Here is a 14,970-nt window from a genome sequence, read left to right on the forward strand (position 1 = left end):
ATTTAAGAGGAACTGTTAGGAAAATTGCATGAAAGGAATTATGGGATCAGATTATCTGTTCAAATTGAGAAATTAAATAGAGGTTCTTGAAACGTAGGAAATAAGTGTAACAAAGTTCAGTACTAGATCTTCTTGGAGGGAAACGTGATATTATTTTAAAGCAGTTTGCACACTAACTTTCTTGCAGCCCCATACTTGAGGAATGAGGTCCAATTGCCTTGGTTCGGGCATCAAGGGATCAGGGATCAAGGGATGATGCTGGTTGTTAAATCCTCCCAGTTTCTGCTGGATTTTTCTTGATCGGTGACAATAGACAATGTTGTCCATTTTTTACAAGTTTGTGTACTTTTAAGGAGCCACACGGTTGATATGATGTGGGTTTTTTTTTTTTCTCTTGGATCGTCCTTATTTCAGCCTCAAGATCTTAGCTGCCGTTGCAACCCACCCACTGTTTCCGCTGTGCGGGTGGCTTTCTGGCGGGCTGGCTGCTGGCGGAGGTGACGCGTCACCCATCCGACTGACGGATCCTCAGTAGCAGTCAGTCGTGCCTCACCGATGCGCTGATCAGCCCTTGCGCTCTGGTGTTTCTTCAGATACTTTTACATGCGGGCGCCTATGTCTTCCTTCAGCTCAATCTCAACACTGTACTTAACAGATCTCTCCCGAAGGAGGAGCTGGAATGGAAAGTCTTTGCAATTCTTTACCAACCACATATATATAATATGTATGTATTATATATATATATATATATTTTAGTTTTGCAAACAGCTTTCTTCCAAGCCAATGTCAAATGATGGAAATGGAGATCAATTTTGCATGTAAACTTAATGCAGAAAAATACTTCAACATTTTTTTTAGATGACCAGGATTCTGAAAAGATATTTGTTTTTTGCTTATTTTCTGTTGTTGTTCATAGGCACTTTTGCTCACAGGGGTAGAAGAAAGTAGGAGAGATTATAAATGAGCTGGTATCTATGCAGGTGTCATTAAATGGGAAGYGGTGTTTGTCTTGTATTTTTTAACTTGTGAGCAAACTGTGTTGAAACAGTTCAGCTGTGTATTGAAGGGACTGCCTATATAGAAAGGCTATTTTTGTTTGAGTAGAAAATGATTCCAGCTTGTTACTTGCAGCTCTCCCAAAGGTTAGGGAGTTAGCAACAGGAGAAGGAGCATCTTTCTCCCAGCGGCATCGTGCAGGCTCCCGCCGCTCAGCATTTTGAGGCTAATTCATCAGTAAGGGAGTCTAATTAAAAAGATGACTGTTCACCAGCTGCTGCAGCAGGTTGGTTAATGGGCTGAAACATTAGAATATTTTTGTAGCAAATGTTTGTGTTTAGAGGGCTGCATCCCTTTATCCTAATGGAAAATGGTTGACTTGGTGCTCCTGTGCAGGGTGGAATAACTTCTTTTTCTGTCCGTTGCAAAAGGAGTATGCCACATCATCAGAGGTCTGTCTGGTAAGACTGGGGAAAGGGAGAACTGATGACACGAGTGTATTGAGAATAGTATGTAAAACTTTTTTTTTTTTTTTTTTTTAGTCAGCAATTAAAAGTGAAATTGTGAAGCAAAGCATTCCCATAATTTCTAAATAGGCCAGTTTTGTTTCTTATGTCATACATGCTTAAGGCAAATAGCTGCACCTAAAGCTGAAGAAAATTATCGACGTCCTCCCTTTGGCAAGAGTATGTTGGAACCTTTGCAGGTTGTAGCTTGGAGGAGCAGTGCGTGCGAGCCTCRCGTGCAGAGCGTGCCTGCGTGCGTGGCGCCTGTCTCACCCTCAGCGCTGGGGAGTTGCTTCAGTGAGAGCTCTTTGGGAATCCTTGGTCTGATATGTTTTTGTGGTTGGCTGGAGCTTTTTATTTACATTTATTTTATTTTGAATCTGCTTGTAGACATGGTCAGCCTTAACTTTTAAAGTGACCTGATATCAAGAATGGTATGGCAAGATTTAATAATTGTCTTTAATTAAAAAAAAGTAAATTAAAAGTTATATATTTTTAAACTGATAAAACTGATTAAAAAGAGGAGAAGAAAAAAAAACGTTGCTCATTGCTCTTTGCATAACATAGCATAGAACCATTAAAATGGTTCTAGAGGAACGTATCACTGAGGTCTGTGTGCAGCCTGTGTATTTCCATGTTTGTTCCAAATTCAGCATATTCAGTATCTGCAGGTAGATTGCTGAGTTCTATTTTTCTTTGCTCTTTTTCCTATAAGGCAAGGATAGGATGACTTGACTGACTATTTTCTTAAACTTTGGTAGTTCCATTCATGGCAAATAGACCTTGGTATTTTTTATAATTTGATATAGTGGTGCACAAAGATCAGATTACTTGCTGGGTTAGACTGAAAGGATGCCGCATTTTTGTTATGAACAATAACAATATTAACACAATTAATATGTTAATGTTGGCAATTAGAATCTTCCATTTGTTGTTTGARTTATTTTAAGAGCGTTGCATATTGAGAAATAATAAACAGTATGAACTGAAAATATATTTAGAAATTAATGAGCAAATATTGCCTCTAAACAGCAGAAGTTGGAAAAAAAATTGTAATTGCTTAAATAGCTTAATTAAAATGAGACTTCATATAAAAGGTTAGTTTATTATCATTGTACCAAGGCACCTACTTTCATAGTAAATGTTAATATTTCTGTTTCAGGTTCAGGAAGGTAAATCTAATTTACCGAGTTGTGATTCATCCAGAGCTCATCTGGAGGAAATCTTTTAGCTTGATGTGTGCAAAGGGGAAATTTTTGTGCTCAGCTGCCATCTTCACAGTGATTTTTTTAATTTAATATGAGCTCTTTTCAGATTCAAAGGAATAGCATCTATTAGTAATTTTTAATTTTTGTTTTGTCATGCTGTTAACTTTTAAATACGATACTCAAAATATAAAATAATGCCAAAAATTACTATTTTGGRGGCCTATCTCAATCTTTTCCATACATAATTGTAATGGCAGTAAAATAAAGCTCAGTACAATTGATGGCTCTTAGAGTACTGTATGGCCTACCAGCTTTAAAAATCACATATATTGATACATTTATTTTGGTGTTAAAATTGATGGTCTCATAGGCTTGAGATATGTGCGTACTGTTCCAGGCAGAAAGTGTTTTGTTGGGCAGGATGGTGGGAGAATGTGTCACTGCTTTGCAGACACAAGGTCTTTGCAGTGGAGTGTGCAGGAAGAGCTGGCAGACCTGGTCAGTGCTTGGTAGCCCGCAGCTTCTTTTAAAGATCCCTTATATTCCCACCTAGATAGGGTATGATTGACCCTAGATATCACCCTAGATATGATTAGGTATCATACTTTGGGGATTGGTTTGTTAATAAGTGATGGGRTATCAGGAGCTCTCAGGAGCACCGAGTCAGTACTGAGACAGCAGTGATGGCAGAAGCAGTTTGCAGTGTTGGTGTTGGGCCCCGCTGAGCAAAACGGGACCAGCTCTGGTGTTCTCTAGAGCACATGCTGCTTTTTGCTAAAGCAAACTCTCTGTGTATGTGTACATCTCTCTCTCTCTGCATAGGACATTGCTTGGATTAAGCAAACTGTTATGTACATYGACTGTTCAGAGAGATCTGTAATGCCTGACAACATAAGATGCATTTATAAAAAATCATCCYTCCCTTAGTATTGCTGTCATGGAAAATTCGGTGTATGCTGCTTCCTTCCTAACTTTCCAGCTCTCAAACAAAGGTGGCGTAATCAGCATTCRGGCTGCGTTACTGGAGCACTGGAGTGGTTTGAAGGTGAGAGGAAGAGACAAAGCATTCTTTGGGGGTTACTGCAATGAACTAGTTAGTAAGAGATTTGCGCTGTTAAGGAATTTACTGATATCAATATATAACATAATATAAAAAAGAAATTAAAAAAAAATCAGATGACTGCACTGAAAGAGAAAGGAGTAACTGAATTTAAAATATCTTGTTTATCAAACTGATTAATTTCTGTTCTTGCAGATACAAATGGTGGTAACATAAATCTTCAGAAGAAATTTTGGATCAGCTTCAATGTGACAATTGAATAGGAGGGCCGTTTGTGCCTGCCAGTTGGTTACTGAAGTGCCCCATTGGTGCCAGTGGCTCTTGTCTAAAAATGTCTGCCTCTTGAAAATCAAATTTGCTGTTTGTACTTGTTAGATGTTATTTCCAACCTGTATCCCTTACCAAATATTTTTTCCCTTTTGTAGTTGGGAGTTACTCATACCAATTAAGAGCAATTTCCCTATTAATGAGCAAATTTGCAGGAGATCAGTCGCAGTGAAATAGCACTTCTGTGCCTTCTAAAAATCTTYTATGTAAGTTTCTGTGGACATATCTAAATATTTTGGCAGCTAAGCTTTTTTTTCCTAGTTGTAAATTTTAATCAATTTTTTTTAACTTACAGCTAAATATTAGCTATACAGACCTTCAGATTTATCTTTTTAACCATATGGTGTCTAAAGAATACCATGGTGATGTGACTGTTTTGTTTCAAGAATAGTTCAGCTTAAAAGTCAAATCTTTTTTTGATGAGGTAATYCAGTATACAGCCTGAATCTAAAACTAACTTGTCTCGTATAGTGGTGCATCTTGAAGCTGCACCTGATCCAGGCTGCGTGCCCTTGATAGCAGGGCTTCGTGGCGGGATTTTCCAAGCATTCCCCAGGACTCCCARCTCTTACTGCTCCTCTCATGTCCTGTTGCTAGCAAATGTGAGGCCTGTGCATCCCAGCAGCTCATAGATCCATGTTTGGAAAAGTCCCTCCCTGGGCATCTCGGTTGTGCGCCCGAGGTTGTTTGTCCCTGGAGTTATCTCTAGGTCTGCTGGGCTCACTTTGCCTAAGGATGCCTTTGTTAGGTTAATGTAAAGCTGCAAGCTAATTGCGTATGTTTCTTGTTACTTGTATTGCAGACAAACTAGCAAATTTGGAATGACTGCTCGGCAGCTGCACTGTATGGTCATGAGTTGGCAAATGTAATTAAAAAACACATCTTTGCTCTTTCTCCTCCTGCTTGCTGGGGTTTCCTTCACTTTTCTATGAAACTGCTTGTCCTGACAGATTATGAATATAGAAACATGCATTAGGAATTAAATCTGCCTGCAAATATTAGAATAAATACTTCTTTTAGGTGTTTTTGATTATATTGTGTAGAAGGACTACCTGTTCGCTTAGAAGAAATATGACCACTGGATGCCAGATAGGAACAGCAAAGGATATCATTGCACGTGTAAGCATTGCTTGGATGGAGTGATGCCTGAGCTGCTGCATCCAGCTCTTGAACCCTTTCAAAAAGTTATACTTAAGGCAACCATAAACTTGATTATGCTCAGGATGCGCTATAATAAGGAAAGTAATTTCCTAGAAAGCTCCTGTTGAAACAGCCTATCTTGGTAGCTGTTTTGAGTCAGCAGCAAACCTTGGAAAAAGACAACCTGATCTCTTTGTCTTAAGCGTTACACAGACTTMTAAAACTTTGATTTTAATATGTCTAAGATTTAATAATTTGTCTGGTGACAGACTTGGCTCCTTTTGAAGGAGATCTTGACTCTGTCACAGATTCATTATTTCACATGTTTTGCTGCATTCATATTTRCATCTCTAGAAATACTGATGGGCTCTTGTGATGCTTAAGAGGAAATAATTAGGTGTCTTAACTAGTGTCTTGGATTCATACTGAGATTGGTGAAGCACAACTACGAAGATGCGCTGATGTTTCCTTGGTGTTAGGTTACTGCCCTCCCTCGTGTGGTGTTTTCGTTTTCACCATGCGATTTTTGTGCTGTGGTAAGGAGTGGGTCTGACTCCCTCCGTTCAGGTCAAGGGAACCTGGCTTTGATCTGGATTCTTTGCTGGGCCGGGAGTTCTGGTGGGTGAGGCGAAGAGACTCTTACGTTGGTCAGAAAGGAGTTAGGAGGAGCACTGCGAAGAGCTTTGAGCCGTTGCAGGGAAGGCGTGTGCTGTGGTACTGTGCTGGCCCGCGCTGGCAAGCGAGCCTGTCTCTTATACATGGCTCCCGTCAAAATATTTCCAGTGTAAATTACTGCTTTTAGTCATAATTCTTTGAAGTATCCTTTAAGTATTTTGCATAACATTAATTAAGGCTTAGCAGAGTTTGGGGCTTGCAAAGTCTCACAGTGCAAAGATATATTAATTTTTTATAAAAGTAGCAATTTGAACATCTGTCAAATGTTGGATAGGAGGGAGGGAAATCTCTAAGATTGTACCGGTGGATATGCTTGTATAGCTAGGAGCTCTAAAATGACGATCTAGCATGTACCAGAAACTTAACTATATGGTGTTCTTGTAATTATAGTCTTATTGATAACGCCATGCGCACAAAGGGCAGAACGCAGCTTGTTCAGACAGATGAATTTTGGTATTCCTTAACTTTTCACTGCTTAATTGGAAATTATTAAGTGACCTTTAGTTATATATCATCTATAATGACTGCGTAAGTGCTGTCTTTTGGCTGTTTTTAATAATAAGCTGCTCTGTTTCTTGGATCTGGGTAAAATTGCCAGGACATTAATTAGGTAGCATGAAGTCTATATTTTTTCCCTCTGACCATGAGAACTTTGAGTGACTCATTTTCTTTTCACCTTTATTTCCTCCCTCTCTTATTCTGTGAAGTTCACTGGAACTTGTGCTAATTGTGGGCTCCAAAGGAGAATCAAAAAAAGAAACTGCTTGTCTCTCAAGCGCCTTCTGAAAATTGAGTCATAGATGTTACATTTTAAGCCAGCAGAATGTTTGATTATTCTACTTTTGACTGCCTTTAAAATTCTAGTTGCCATAACAACTTTATTTCTTTATTTTTAGCACATCAGTTGCCATAACAATAAAATATAGCTTTTTGAATGTAACCATTTTTTTTCCTCACTTTCTTGCTTTGTTTTGCAAAGAACCTTTTTTTTGGGAGGAGAGGAAATATAGCTAAGTTTTTCCCTGTGAGCACTTTGATTAGAACATAAGTAGAAAAATAAATTCTTTCACCCACTCTTACTCAGTTTCTATGAGAGATTTTTGACTATTAAGTGTTCTCACAACTTGTGCACAAAAATGAATGCAGATCACTGCATTAAACCTTTCTGTGGTAGAAAAACTACTATTGGAATTTCATTTTATATGCATTCTATTTTGTACATTAGAATATTTTAACTGTCAAAACTGTCATTTTTATGTAATTTTTTTGTTGGATGGATGGCTGTCAATAAGGTATGGGCAACCGCTACTGATCCAAGAAGCGTATTATTTATTTTGCACTATTGATAGCTGTCCTCTTTGTTGTTTTTTTCCTTAGTGTAAGATTGTTTTGAAGATTACTGATAGTTTTGCAGCCAGTAGCTCCATTTCTGTCATGTAATACTTTATCTTATCTTTCCTTAAAAGTATGGAACAAATTGTGCTAAGTTTCTTCTGCAGGAAGCGTTAGTGATGGGATGGATGTTGTGCAAATGCTGTGCTCCTCTCCAAGCCCCTTTAATTCCACTGGCCGTATAAAAAGCTTCCCACTAGCATGTTATGAAGTTAAAGCAGGTAGAGTCGGTGCCTGCCTTGCTTCCCATATGGCATTTCTTCCTGGCAAGCATCGTTTAGTTGGAGGGTATTATTTTGCTTGTATGTTTATATGCMAAGTACTGGGTGGATATATGTGGTATTTCATCAAAATATATGAAGAGATTTGCACATGATTTTGAACAGAAGGAAGAAAGTTATTGGTGAAGSAAGTTAGACTTGAACTTATGAACTTGGCCTCTATATTTCATGATAGTATCCTTTCCAAAATGGCTTGTATTTTCTCTCCGAGATTTAGCAATGCACACAGGGATTTGCCCATTAATTGAATGTGATAGGGCCTGCATGTAGTTAAGATGTCTCGATGCTAGTGTTTTGTACAAGTAGCTGCATCATAAAATGAAAAACTAAGTGATGTAATCGGCAGCTGCTTACAGCATTTGTGCCATATTTTTCATGGAAGCAAAGGTTACCTGTATCGATTTTTTTTTGCTTTTTATTTTTTCTCTAAAGGCATTAACAGATCAACTTTGACTTCAAACATTTGGAATATTTTTGCAAGACCTAAAATCAAGCTATAGAAAAGATGYTTTTAAAAATAAATCTATCCTGTTACAGAATTTCTAAGGCAATGTGATAAAATACACTGGCAGAATTTTGAAAGTGGAATAAATGTCCAAAAAAAAAGGCGAAGTCATTGGTGTCTCTCTGGACATCATAAAGAATAGAGATTATAGACTGTAAAAGGTGAAATTCAATTCTTAGGTTCTATTTTTCGTTAAGGGAATATTTAAACTGTTTCCAGTAGTGGCAAGATTTCTTTTTTTTTTTCTTGGAGAGATGAAACTATGACAATTTATTCAAAAGAAGAAATATCAAAACTGTTTTCTCGAATCACATAACATTTTACATGTGTGAATTTCTAGCTATAAAAATAAATGTGTTCATTATGTAATACACTCATTTAAGCTGAAATTCTCTAATTAATGGAAGTTCAATGTATTTAGATGCTATTAAACTTGAAAAATAATTTTTGGGTGTTAGAAGATTTTTAGAAGCTAGTCTAACTCTGGAGGGGGRACCCCACTTTTTTTCAGTACATCTTCTCATGTTGCCTGGTTCTGTGGGTTACCAAGAAGTCCCAACTGAGTGACTATTTGCTAAGTTTTCCCTCTCAGCAACATTTGGCTGGATGCTGTTCCCAAGCCTTTCCCTCGCCTGGCTATTGAAGCGAGTGTATGCTGAGAGATGGTGCTGTGGTGCGGACCTGGGAGCACCAGCTCTCCAGCAGTTCTGGCTGTGAGGAAAACAGGATAGAAAAGAAGCTGAGACTAAAATCCAGAAAAAGAAATTGTGCCACACGTCRGTTTATAAATAGTTTTCATGCCCCATCCTTTCCTAGTCCTCTTTACCACTTCCTCACAAAAGTGGCAAATTAGTAATCCTGAGTAACACCTTGCTTAAAGACAGTCTTCTGAAATCACAGATTTGCTTGGGTTGTTTTCAGCTTTATTGTTCTCAGGAAGCAGGGGGCTGGTGTTACTAGTTCAAATGTGTTATCTGTGCTACATGTTCCTCAGCAGCACAAAGGAGAGCCTAGTTCTCCCCTGTCTTTGCAGCAGCAACTGGAGCTACGGCTTTTTCTCTTGAGTGATTCAGGTTGCTCAGGGCTGGTACGAGCCCTTGGCCCCTCTTGTCTCCTTGAGCAAGCGTTATTTTAAAAGCTCTAGTAAAGGAAAAGTTTAACTGCTCTRTTAAAGGAAAAGCTAAAAGGGGAATGTGTCACTTGCAAGCAGCTCTAAACATGAGCCTGCACGTGAGGTGGAAGATGTTTCTGGCCAGCCCTCTGGACTGGCCGCTCTGGGAGAACCTGCTATTGCTGCTTAGCTGGGGCCGCATCCGTAGCACCTGCATCTGGACCCACGTGGGATGCATCCGGGCACTTGTCACGTAATCGCCGGCAGTGATTTTTAGTAGAATAGAAATGAAGTGAATAATTCGGAAAGATTTTAAAACTCTTTTTTGAGGGAAAAGAGAAACCAACTGTGCAGATGCTGCGTGTGTTGTAGCTTTCAGAACAGCTGCATGGTCACAGTAGCCATGACTAGCTCATAATTCCAGGAGTATTTTCTGCCATTAGTCCATCCTGTGTGCTGTGTGAGTACATGTTTTGGTTAAAAGAAAGTAGACAAGATAGTAGCAGGTTTTGTTTATTTTTTCCCCATATTGAGATGGAGGAGGAATTGGAAGTGTGGAGGGTGGCTGGTCATAGAGTAGTTTGTGTGAGAGGTGGCTGGTCAATACGAGTAGTTTGTGCAAGTGTGGCCTCTAGGCAGGGAYTTCTCAGGTATATTTTAAGTATGAAGTGGAGGCAATGCTTTGGGGAGAATTTAAATAATATTGGGCACAAATACATATACAGTAAGGTAATGCAGAAGAATTACAGTAACATTTTTATTTACTTGAACTTTTTTCCCTTTGATTCATGCAAGCTTGTGCTGCAAGGCTGACATGCATGTGGTTAAGAGTGCTCTGCTAGTAGCACCAGGCTGATGCTTGTGTTGGTGCCTTAGTGGCTGCTGCTGTGCAGACCTAGGCTCTTCACTTGCTACTCGAGACTACAGCAGATTATTCATCACGTATACTCATGAAATCAGAATTGGTTCTGTCTCCAAACATCATGCTCTTGTTTTCAAGAGAACTTCTTGGCTTACAGTAATTGAAAAGTAAAAGCAAGTCATCTTTTTTTGATTTGATTTTTTTTTTTTTAGTAGCCTTAAAGTTTTTTTTTTTAAGCTATGGTGAAATGCAATTGCTATTAATACAGCCTCAGCTTTATGCTTGTGCCAAGATGGTTAGAATCCTTTTGAACATAAACTTTCTAGGTCCTGCTGTGCTTTCAGAACAGCAATTCAAATGCACCTATGAACTGTTATTCCTAGCCTGGCAGACACAAAATTATTAGTAAAATACAACTGTGTCAAAGTGCATCTCTAAAACATGTTATTAAAATCACCTTTTAAATATTATTTTAAAATATGGGGAATGATTCCTGCAGAAAAAGAAAGGCTAATACTATCTTTACTTTTCAGACTGTTCTTTAGGTTTCAGAATTTTGTTAAGGTTCTCTTAATTGCTGGNTTTTTTTTTTTTTTTTTTTTTTTTTTTTTTGTCGTGTGGCTTATTTAACAGGTAAAAATGTTAATTGTCTCCTGTAATTAATAGCCAATTCATTTCTCCTCACCCTTGTGTATTGCCATGCAGAGAGGCAGTGTGTTACAGTAGGACTGCTGCGCAGTACAGGGCTTTGTTGTGGTACTTGAAATACAGAGGGGCAATTTGGAATGAAATGCCTTTGCTTTCAGACTGCAACTGTGCTTTCACAAACCATTAACTAAACATTAGACACGTAACCAGAAGCAGAGGTTACAGGGAAAAGCAATGCAAGTAGCAGTGCCCTGCACCAGGATGCCTGCGGCAGTGGTAGTTAGTAAGCCCGTCTTGTTTTGCCAGCATAATTTTTTTGAATCTGCTGTTAGTTTAAGGGCAGCTGGACTAGTTTTAGTGAGAGCCACTAGTGACTTTAGTGACCCTGATTGAGGACCTGTGTGATTTCCCCTCCCCAACCATCTTAAGACAAATCTTCCTCTGCTTTTGTCATTTTATATGTTCTTCAGAGTTGTCAATTTTCCTTATTTTTTCTGCTTTTCTTATCGTATATGCTCAGTTAATAAATAGCATGCTTGCACAGGGTTGCTCCCAAGTACTGCCTTTCAAGCAAATACTGTGTTTAATTGCTGAGGAATGCTAATTATCATCAATCATTAGACCTCAACCACAGCATTTCTGTCAAGTAAATTCACTTCATAATAGTTTGTAGCAGGGTGTTTTATTTTGATTGAGTTGAAGGGTAGGAGCTTGGTGGTAYGTGCAGCTCTGAGCTGAGCTCGTAAAGTGAAGCCTTTTGTCATAGGAGGAATCACAATGAATAATGTTGAGGGAACCTCCTCCCAACGGAATATATTCCTTAGTGTAAAATTCAGAAGGCTAACCATTTAATTTAAGATCATGGGTAGGACTCTTTAAAATTTATTCTAATGACTTATTGTTTATTAAGCATATGAATAATAATAACTGGTTTAAAATTTCCAAACTTTTAGCAGTGTTAAATGTGTTTGTTTAATAATGGAACATAAAAGGGCTGGACAATGAACTTAAAATATGAATGTCCGTCTTTCCCTACTGATTCACCACTGCACAGCAAAAAATATCATGTATTTGCCCATTGCTAGTTTTGTATTACAACATCCTAATTTCTTGTCGTTTATATGACACCAGCTAATATTTGTCATTTGAGAAGTAACGTTGGAAAGAAAATGGGGCAGTGAATTTGGCAGTGAAGCAAAAGAAGAGTAGATGGAAAAAGTAGATAAAAATTAGTTAACCCCCCACTTTTTTTCCTAACTGTGCAAGTGTGTCTTGCCTTGGTGACAAGTTGCAACAAGGCAAATTCTGACTAGATACTGGGGGGAAGAAATTGCAATGTGTGATGAAYAGGGGATTGTGGCAGGTGACACACGGAGCCGCCTTCCAGCCTAAATTATGCTGTGAGCCTCATTGCCTTGAGAGGAAACAGTGCTTGGGAAGCAGCTCTACATCCCAAGTAACAAATAAAATGGATTTCAGAACTCATCTGCCTTTGAACCCCACAGTTTCTGATATTAAAACAAACCCCACATGCACTTGAAAATCAATTCACTTTTTAAGGTAACTACTGGTAGCCTTTCCTCTCCTATCTTTTAAAGCTGTGTTTACAGGAGAGCTTTATAGAACACTATTTTTGCAAGCATTAAAAGCAAAWCCAGGGTGTCTGTACGAGTTGCTGGTCACATAATTGCCTGAGATACTGGAGATCAAAAAAAATGCAACAAACAGTTTTGTTCTTTAAGCTGGAAAGAAAGCGGTGGGGGGAAGAAGAAGAATTTAGTTAAACAAAACAAAACCCAACAGAGTTGAGTTGGGAAGAGGAAAAGAAGATAGGGGACTGGCAGACAGGTCTTTATACAAATTGCCATTCAGGTCTACATCTAAATAAATAACTAGTACTATGTTTTCTATTGCCCGTTCTCAGCTGCATCTCCCTATGCTAATCAATGTCTTATTTCTTTTAAGATTTTGGAGGCAAGTATTGTGCATTTGGTCCAGTTAATCAGGCAGTCTGTTAACAACGAGCCTGAAGGACTCAGAGCTACAGATGAGGGGTGCAAAGGAGATAGTGGTTTGTGTATTGCAGGAATTGCTTCCATCATCCCTTTTCTTTACAAAAGGGGAGTGAGGGGGTGAGAGATGGTAACRAGTCCTTTTCCTTCCTGAATACAAGTACTAGGTAACAGTCTGTTCCTTTGCTCAGAGCTTGCGGCTCTACCTCTGTGCTGACATTTCCTGCCTGAGCAGCTGTGCTGCCTCCTCGCAGGGTCGCACACAGCAGCGCTGCTTTCCYGTGCTGTTGTTCATAGGCAGCCCCAGGTCCTGCCTGCTCACCTCTCTTGGCAGCAGGATAAGCTGGTGAGTCTTCTGCACGGTACCTTCTGCTGCTTCCAGCTCATGCAGTTCTTAAAGGAAGGTCTTTATTGCTCCGTCCATTCAGCTAAGGCACCATCAGCCCGTGCACAGGGCAGAGCCAGCTCTGGCATTTATTTTATGGCAGTTAGATGGCCTAGTGGCAGCCATTAAGTTCTTCCAATATTACACTTTCCTCTTTCTTGTTTTCTTTATATGCAAATAATAAAGTCTAGACGTATGTTTTGTTTAAGACTGTCCAAGGCTTAAATGTCATTATTCTACAGACAACTGTTTCCACGTAGCTTTTTGGTATGCTGCCTCTGAAACAAAGTTTCAGGATTGCTGCATCTTGTAAAATCCTGCCTGGGATTGTGTAGTTCTGTTAGGACTAGCTGATTTCTGTTTTAATTTTCACTTGCCTCTGAATGTACGTCAAGTAGAGCCCAAGTTAGTGCCGTCAGTCTGAGGCAGCTTGTGCTGTTTCCTTCCCAGAAATGCCACAACGAGGTGGGAGCTGGGGGGCTGGCAGCTTGCGGCAGCGCTGCTGGCAGGGCCGGGAGCCGGCTCCTCTTCCCACGAGGAGAGCGCTCAAGCCCCCTCGCTTTGGAGCCAGCTTGCTGCTTGCAACTGTGGAATCGGAGCCCTTCCCGTGGGCCAGGCCAGCTGACAGAGACTGCTGCTGCTTTTGCTGTTCGCTCCTACCTGGTTAGCAGCACTCGGGGTTCTCTGCAAGCCCTGTGATGCCAGGGTGGCAGCAGCATTGGTTAGTGGGGCTGGGCCCACTGCATGTGCAGGAGCTTTCATACAGCCGCTGCCCTGAGAGGAGAGCAGGGTGGCTGGCATGCAGCGGTACCGCTACCACTGGTCCTTTTAATTTTAGGTGTAACCAGCACTGTCTTGTCTCGTGGCTTTGTGGCTTCCTGCCAGGCCTTTTGAGATGTTGCAGCCCTGTGTTTTGCTTGTGCTAGCCCTGGYGGGGGCTGGCAAGGCAGGGAGGCACCACGCTCAACCCCTCTTCCCGGACATGGGCCTGTGCACCCGTGGGAGCAGGAGGGCAGGATTTGGGAGCCTCAGCACCACGGTGCTGCAAGCCGCTTGCTTGCCCTGCTGTGTTTGCTGCTGTTTCAGCTCTGTGTGACTGCTCTGAGGTGCTGCAGGCTGCGCTCCAGCACAAGGAGCCGGGAGCAACTCAGCAAGATTTTGCTTGTGCTTTGCCCTGCGACTGAGAGAATTTGAATCACTGCAGCTGTCTGGTTTTGTTAGACTACCTGAATACCATCCTTGACAGAAGTGTTTGACTTATCTATAGCCCCAAATCCTGTTTGGTGGTTGCTGTTTTCATACTGCAAATGCTGCTTCTCCTTGAGATGTGGGGAGGGAAAGGTGAGATGTGTGCTAGCTCTTGTGACCAAACTCTGGCTGCTTGCTCTGCTTTTGTGACCCAGGAAGTAAACAGGAGTGCTGCGTCCCCCCTCCGTGAATAACAGCCTCCCTTCCCTGGATGGGAAATGTGTCAAGTGAGTTAAAAAGCGGGTGCCCTTTGAGAGAGGGCCTGCTAAGTCGCACGTGCTTGTACTGAAGGTGTTTGCAGGCTAGTGAAACAGTTCAGAGCTGGTGCATGGTTGGGACTGGATGCAGATGAGATAAAAAATAACTTTTCCTATACAAGCTTTGTTTGAGTTTCTTAATTTTGTCTTTTAAGCAATTTTAAAGACTGTTCATTTCCACCTCGGGCAAATATTTGAAGAAGTTAGGTGGCTGTGGTCCTGTGTAACCCGTTCRTTGGAGTTAGCAGCAGCTTGTCCTAAGCCGGTGTCCAGGTGCATCTCTCGGGGCTGCCCCTGCGGCCCGCCCGGCTGCGCCAGAGGCGCCCGGGCGCGCTGCGCCGCGCGGCTGCGGGCGGC

The sequence above is a fragment of the Nothoprocta perdicaria genome, unplaced genomic scaffold (assembly GCF_003342845.1).
Source record: "Nothoprocta perdicaria isolate Ctin4 unplaced genomic scaffold, notPer1 scaffold_392, whole genome shotgun sequence".
NCBI classification, from domain to species: Eukaryota; Metazoa; Chordata; class Aves; order Tinamiformes; family Tinamidae; genus Nothoprocta; species Nothoprocta perdicaria.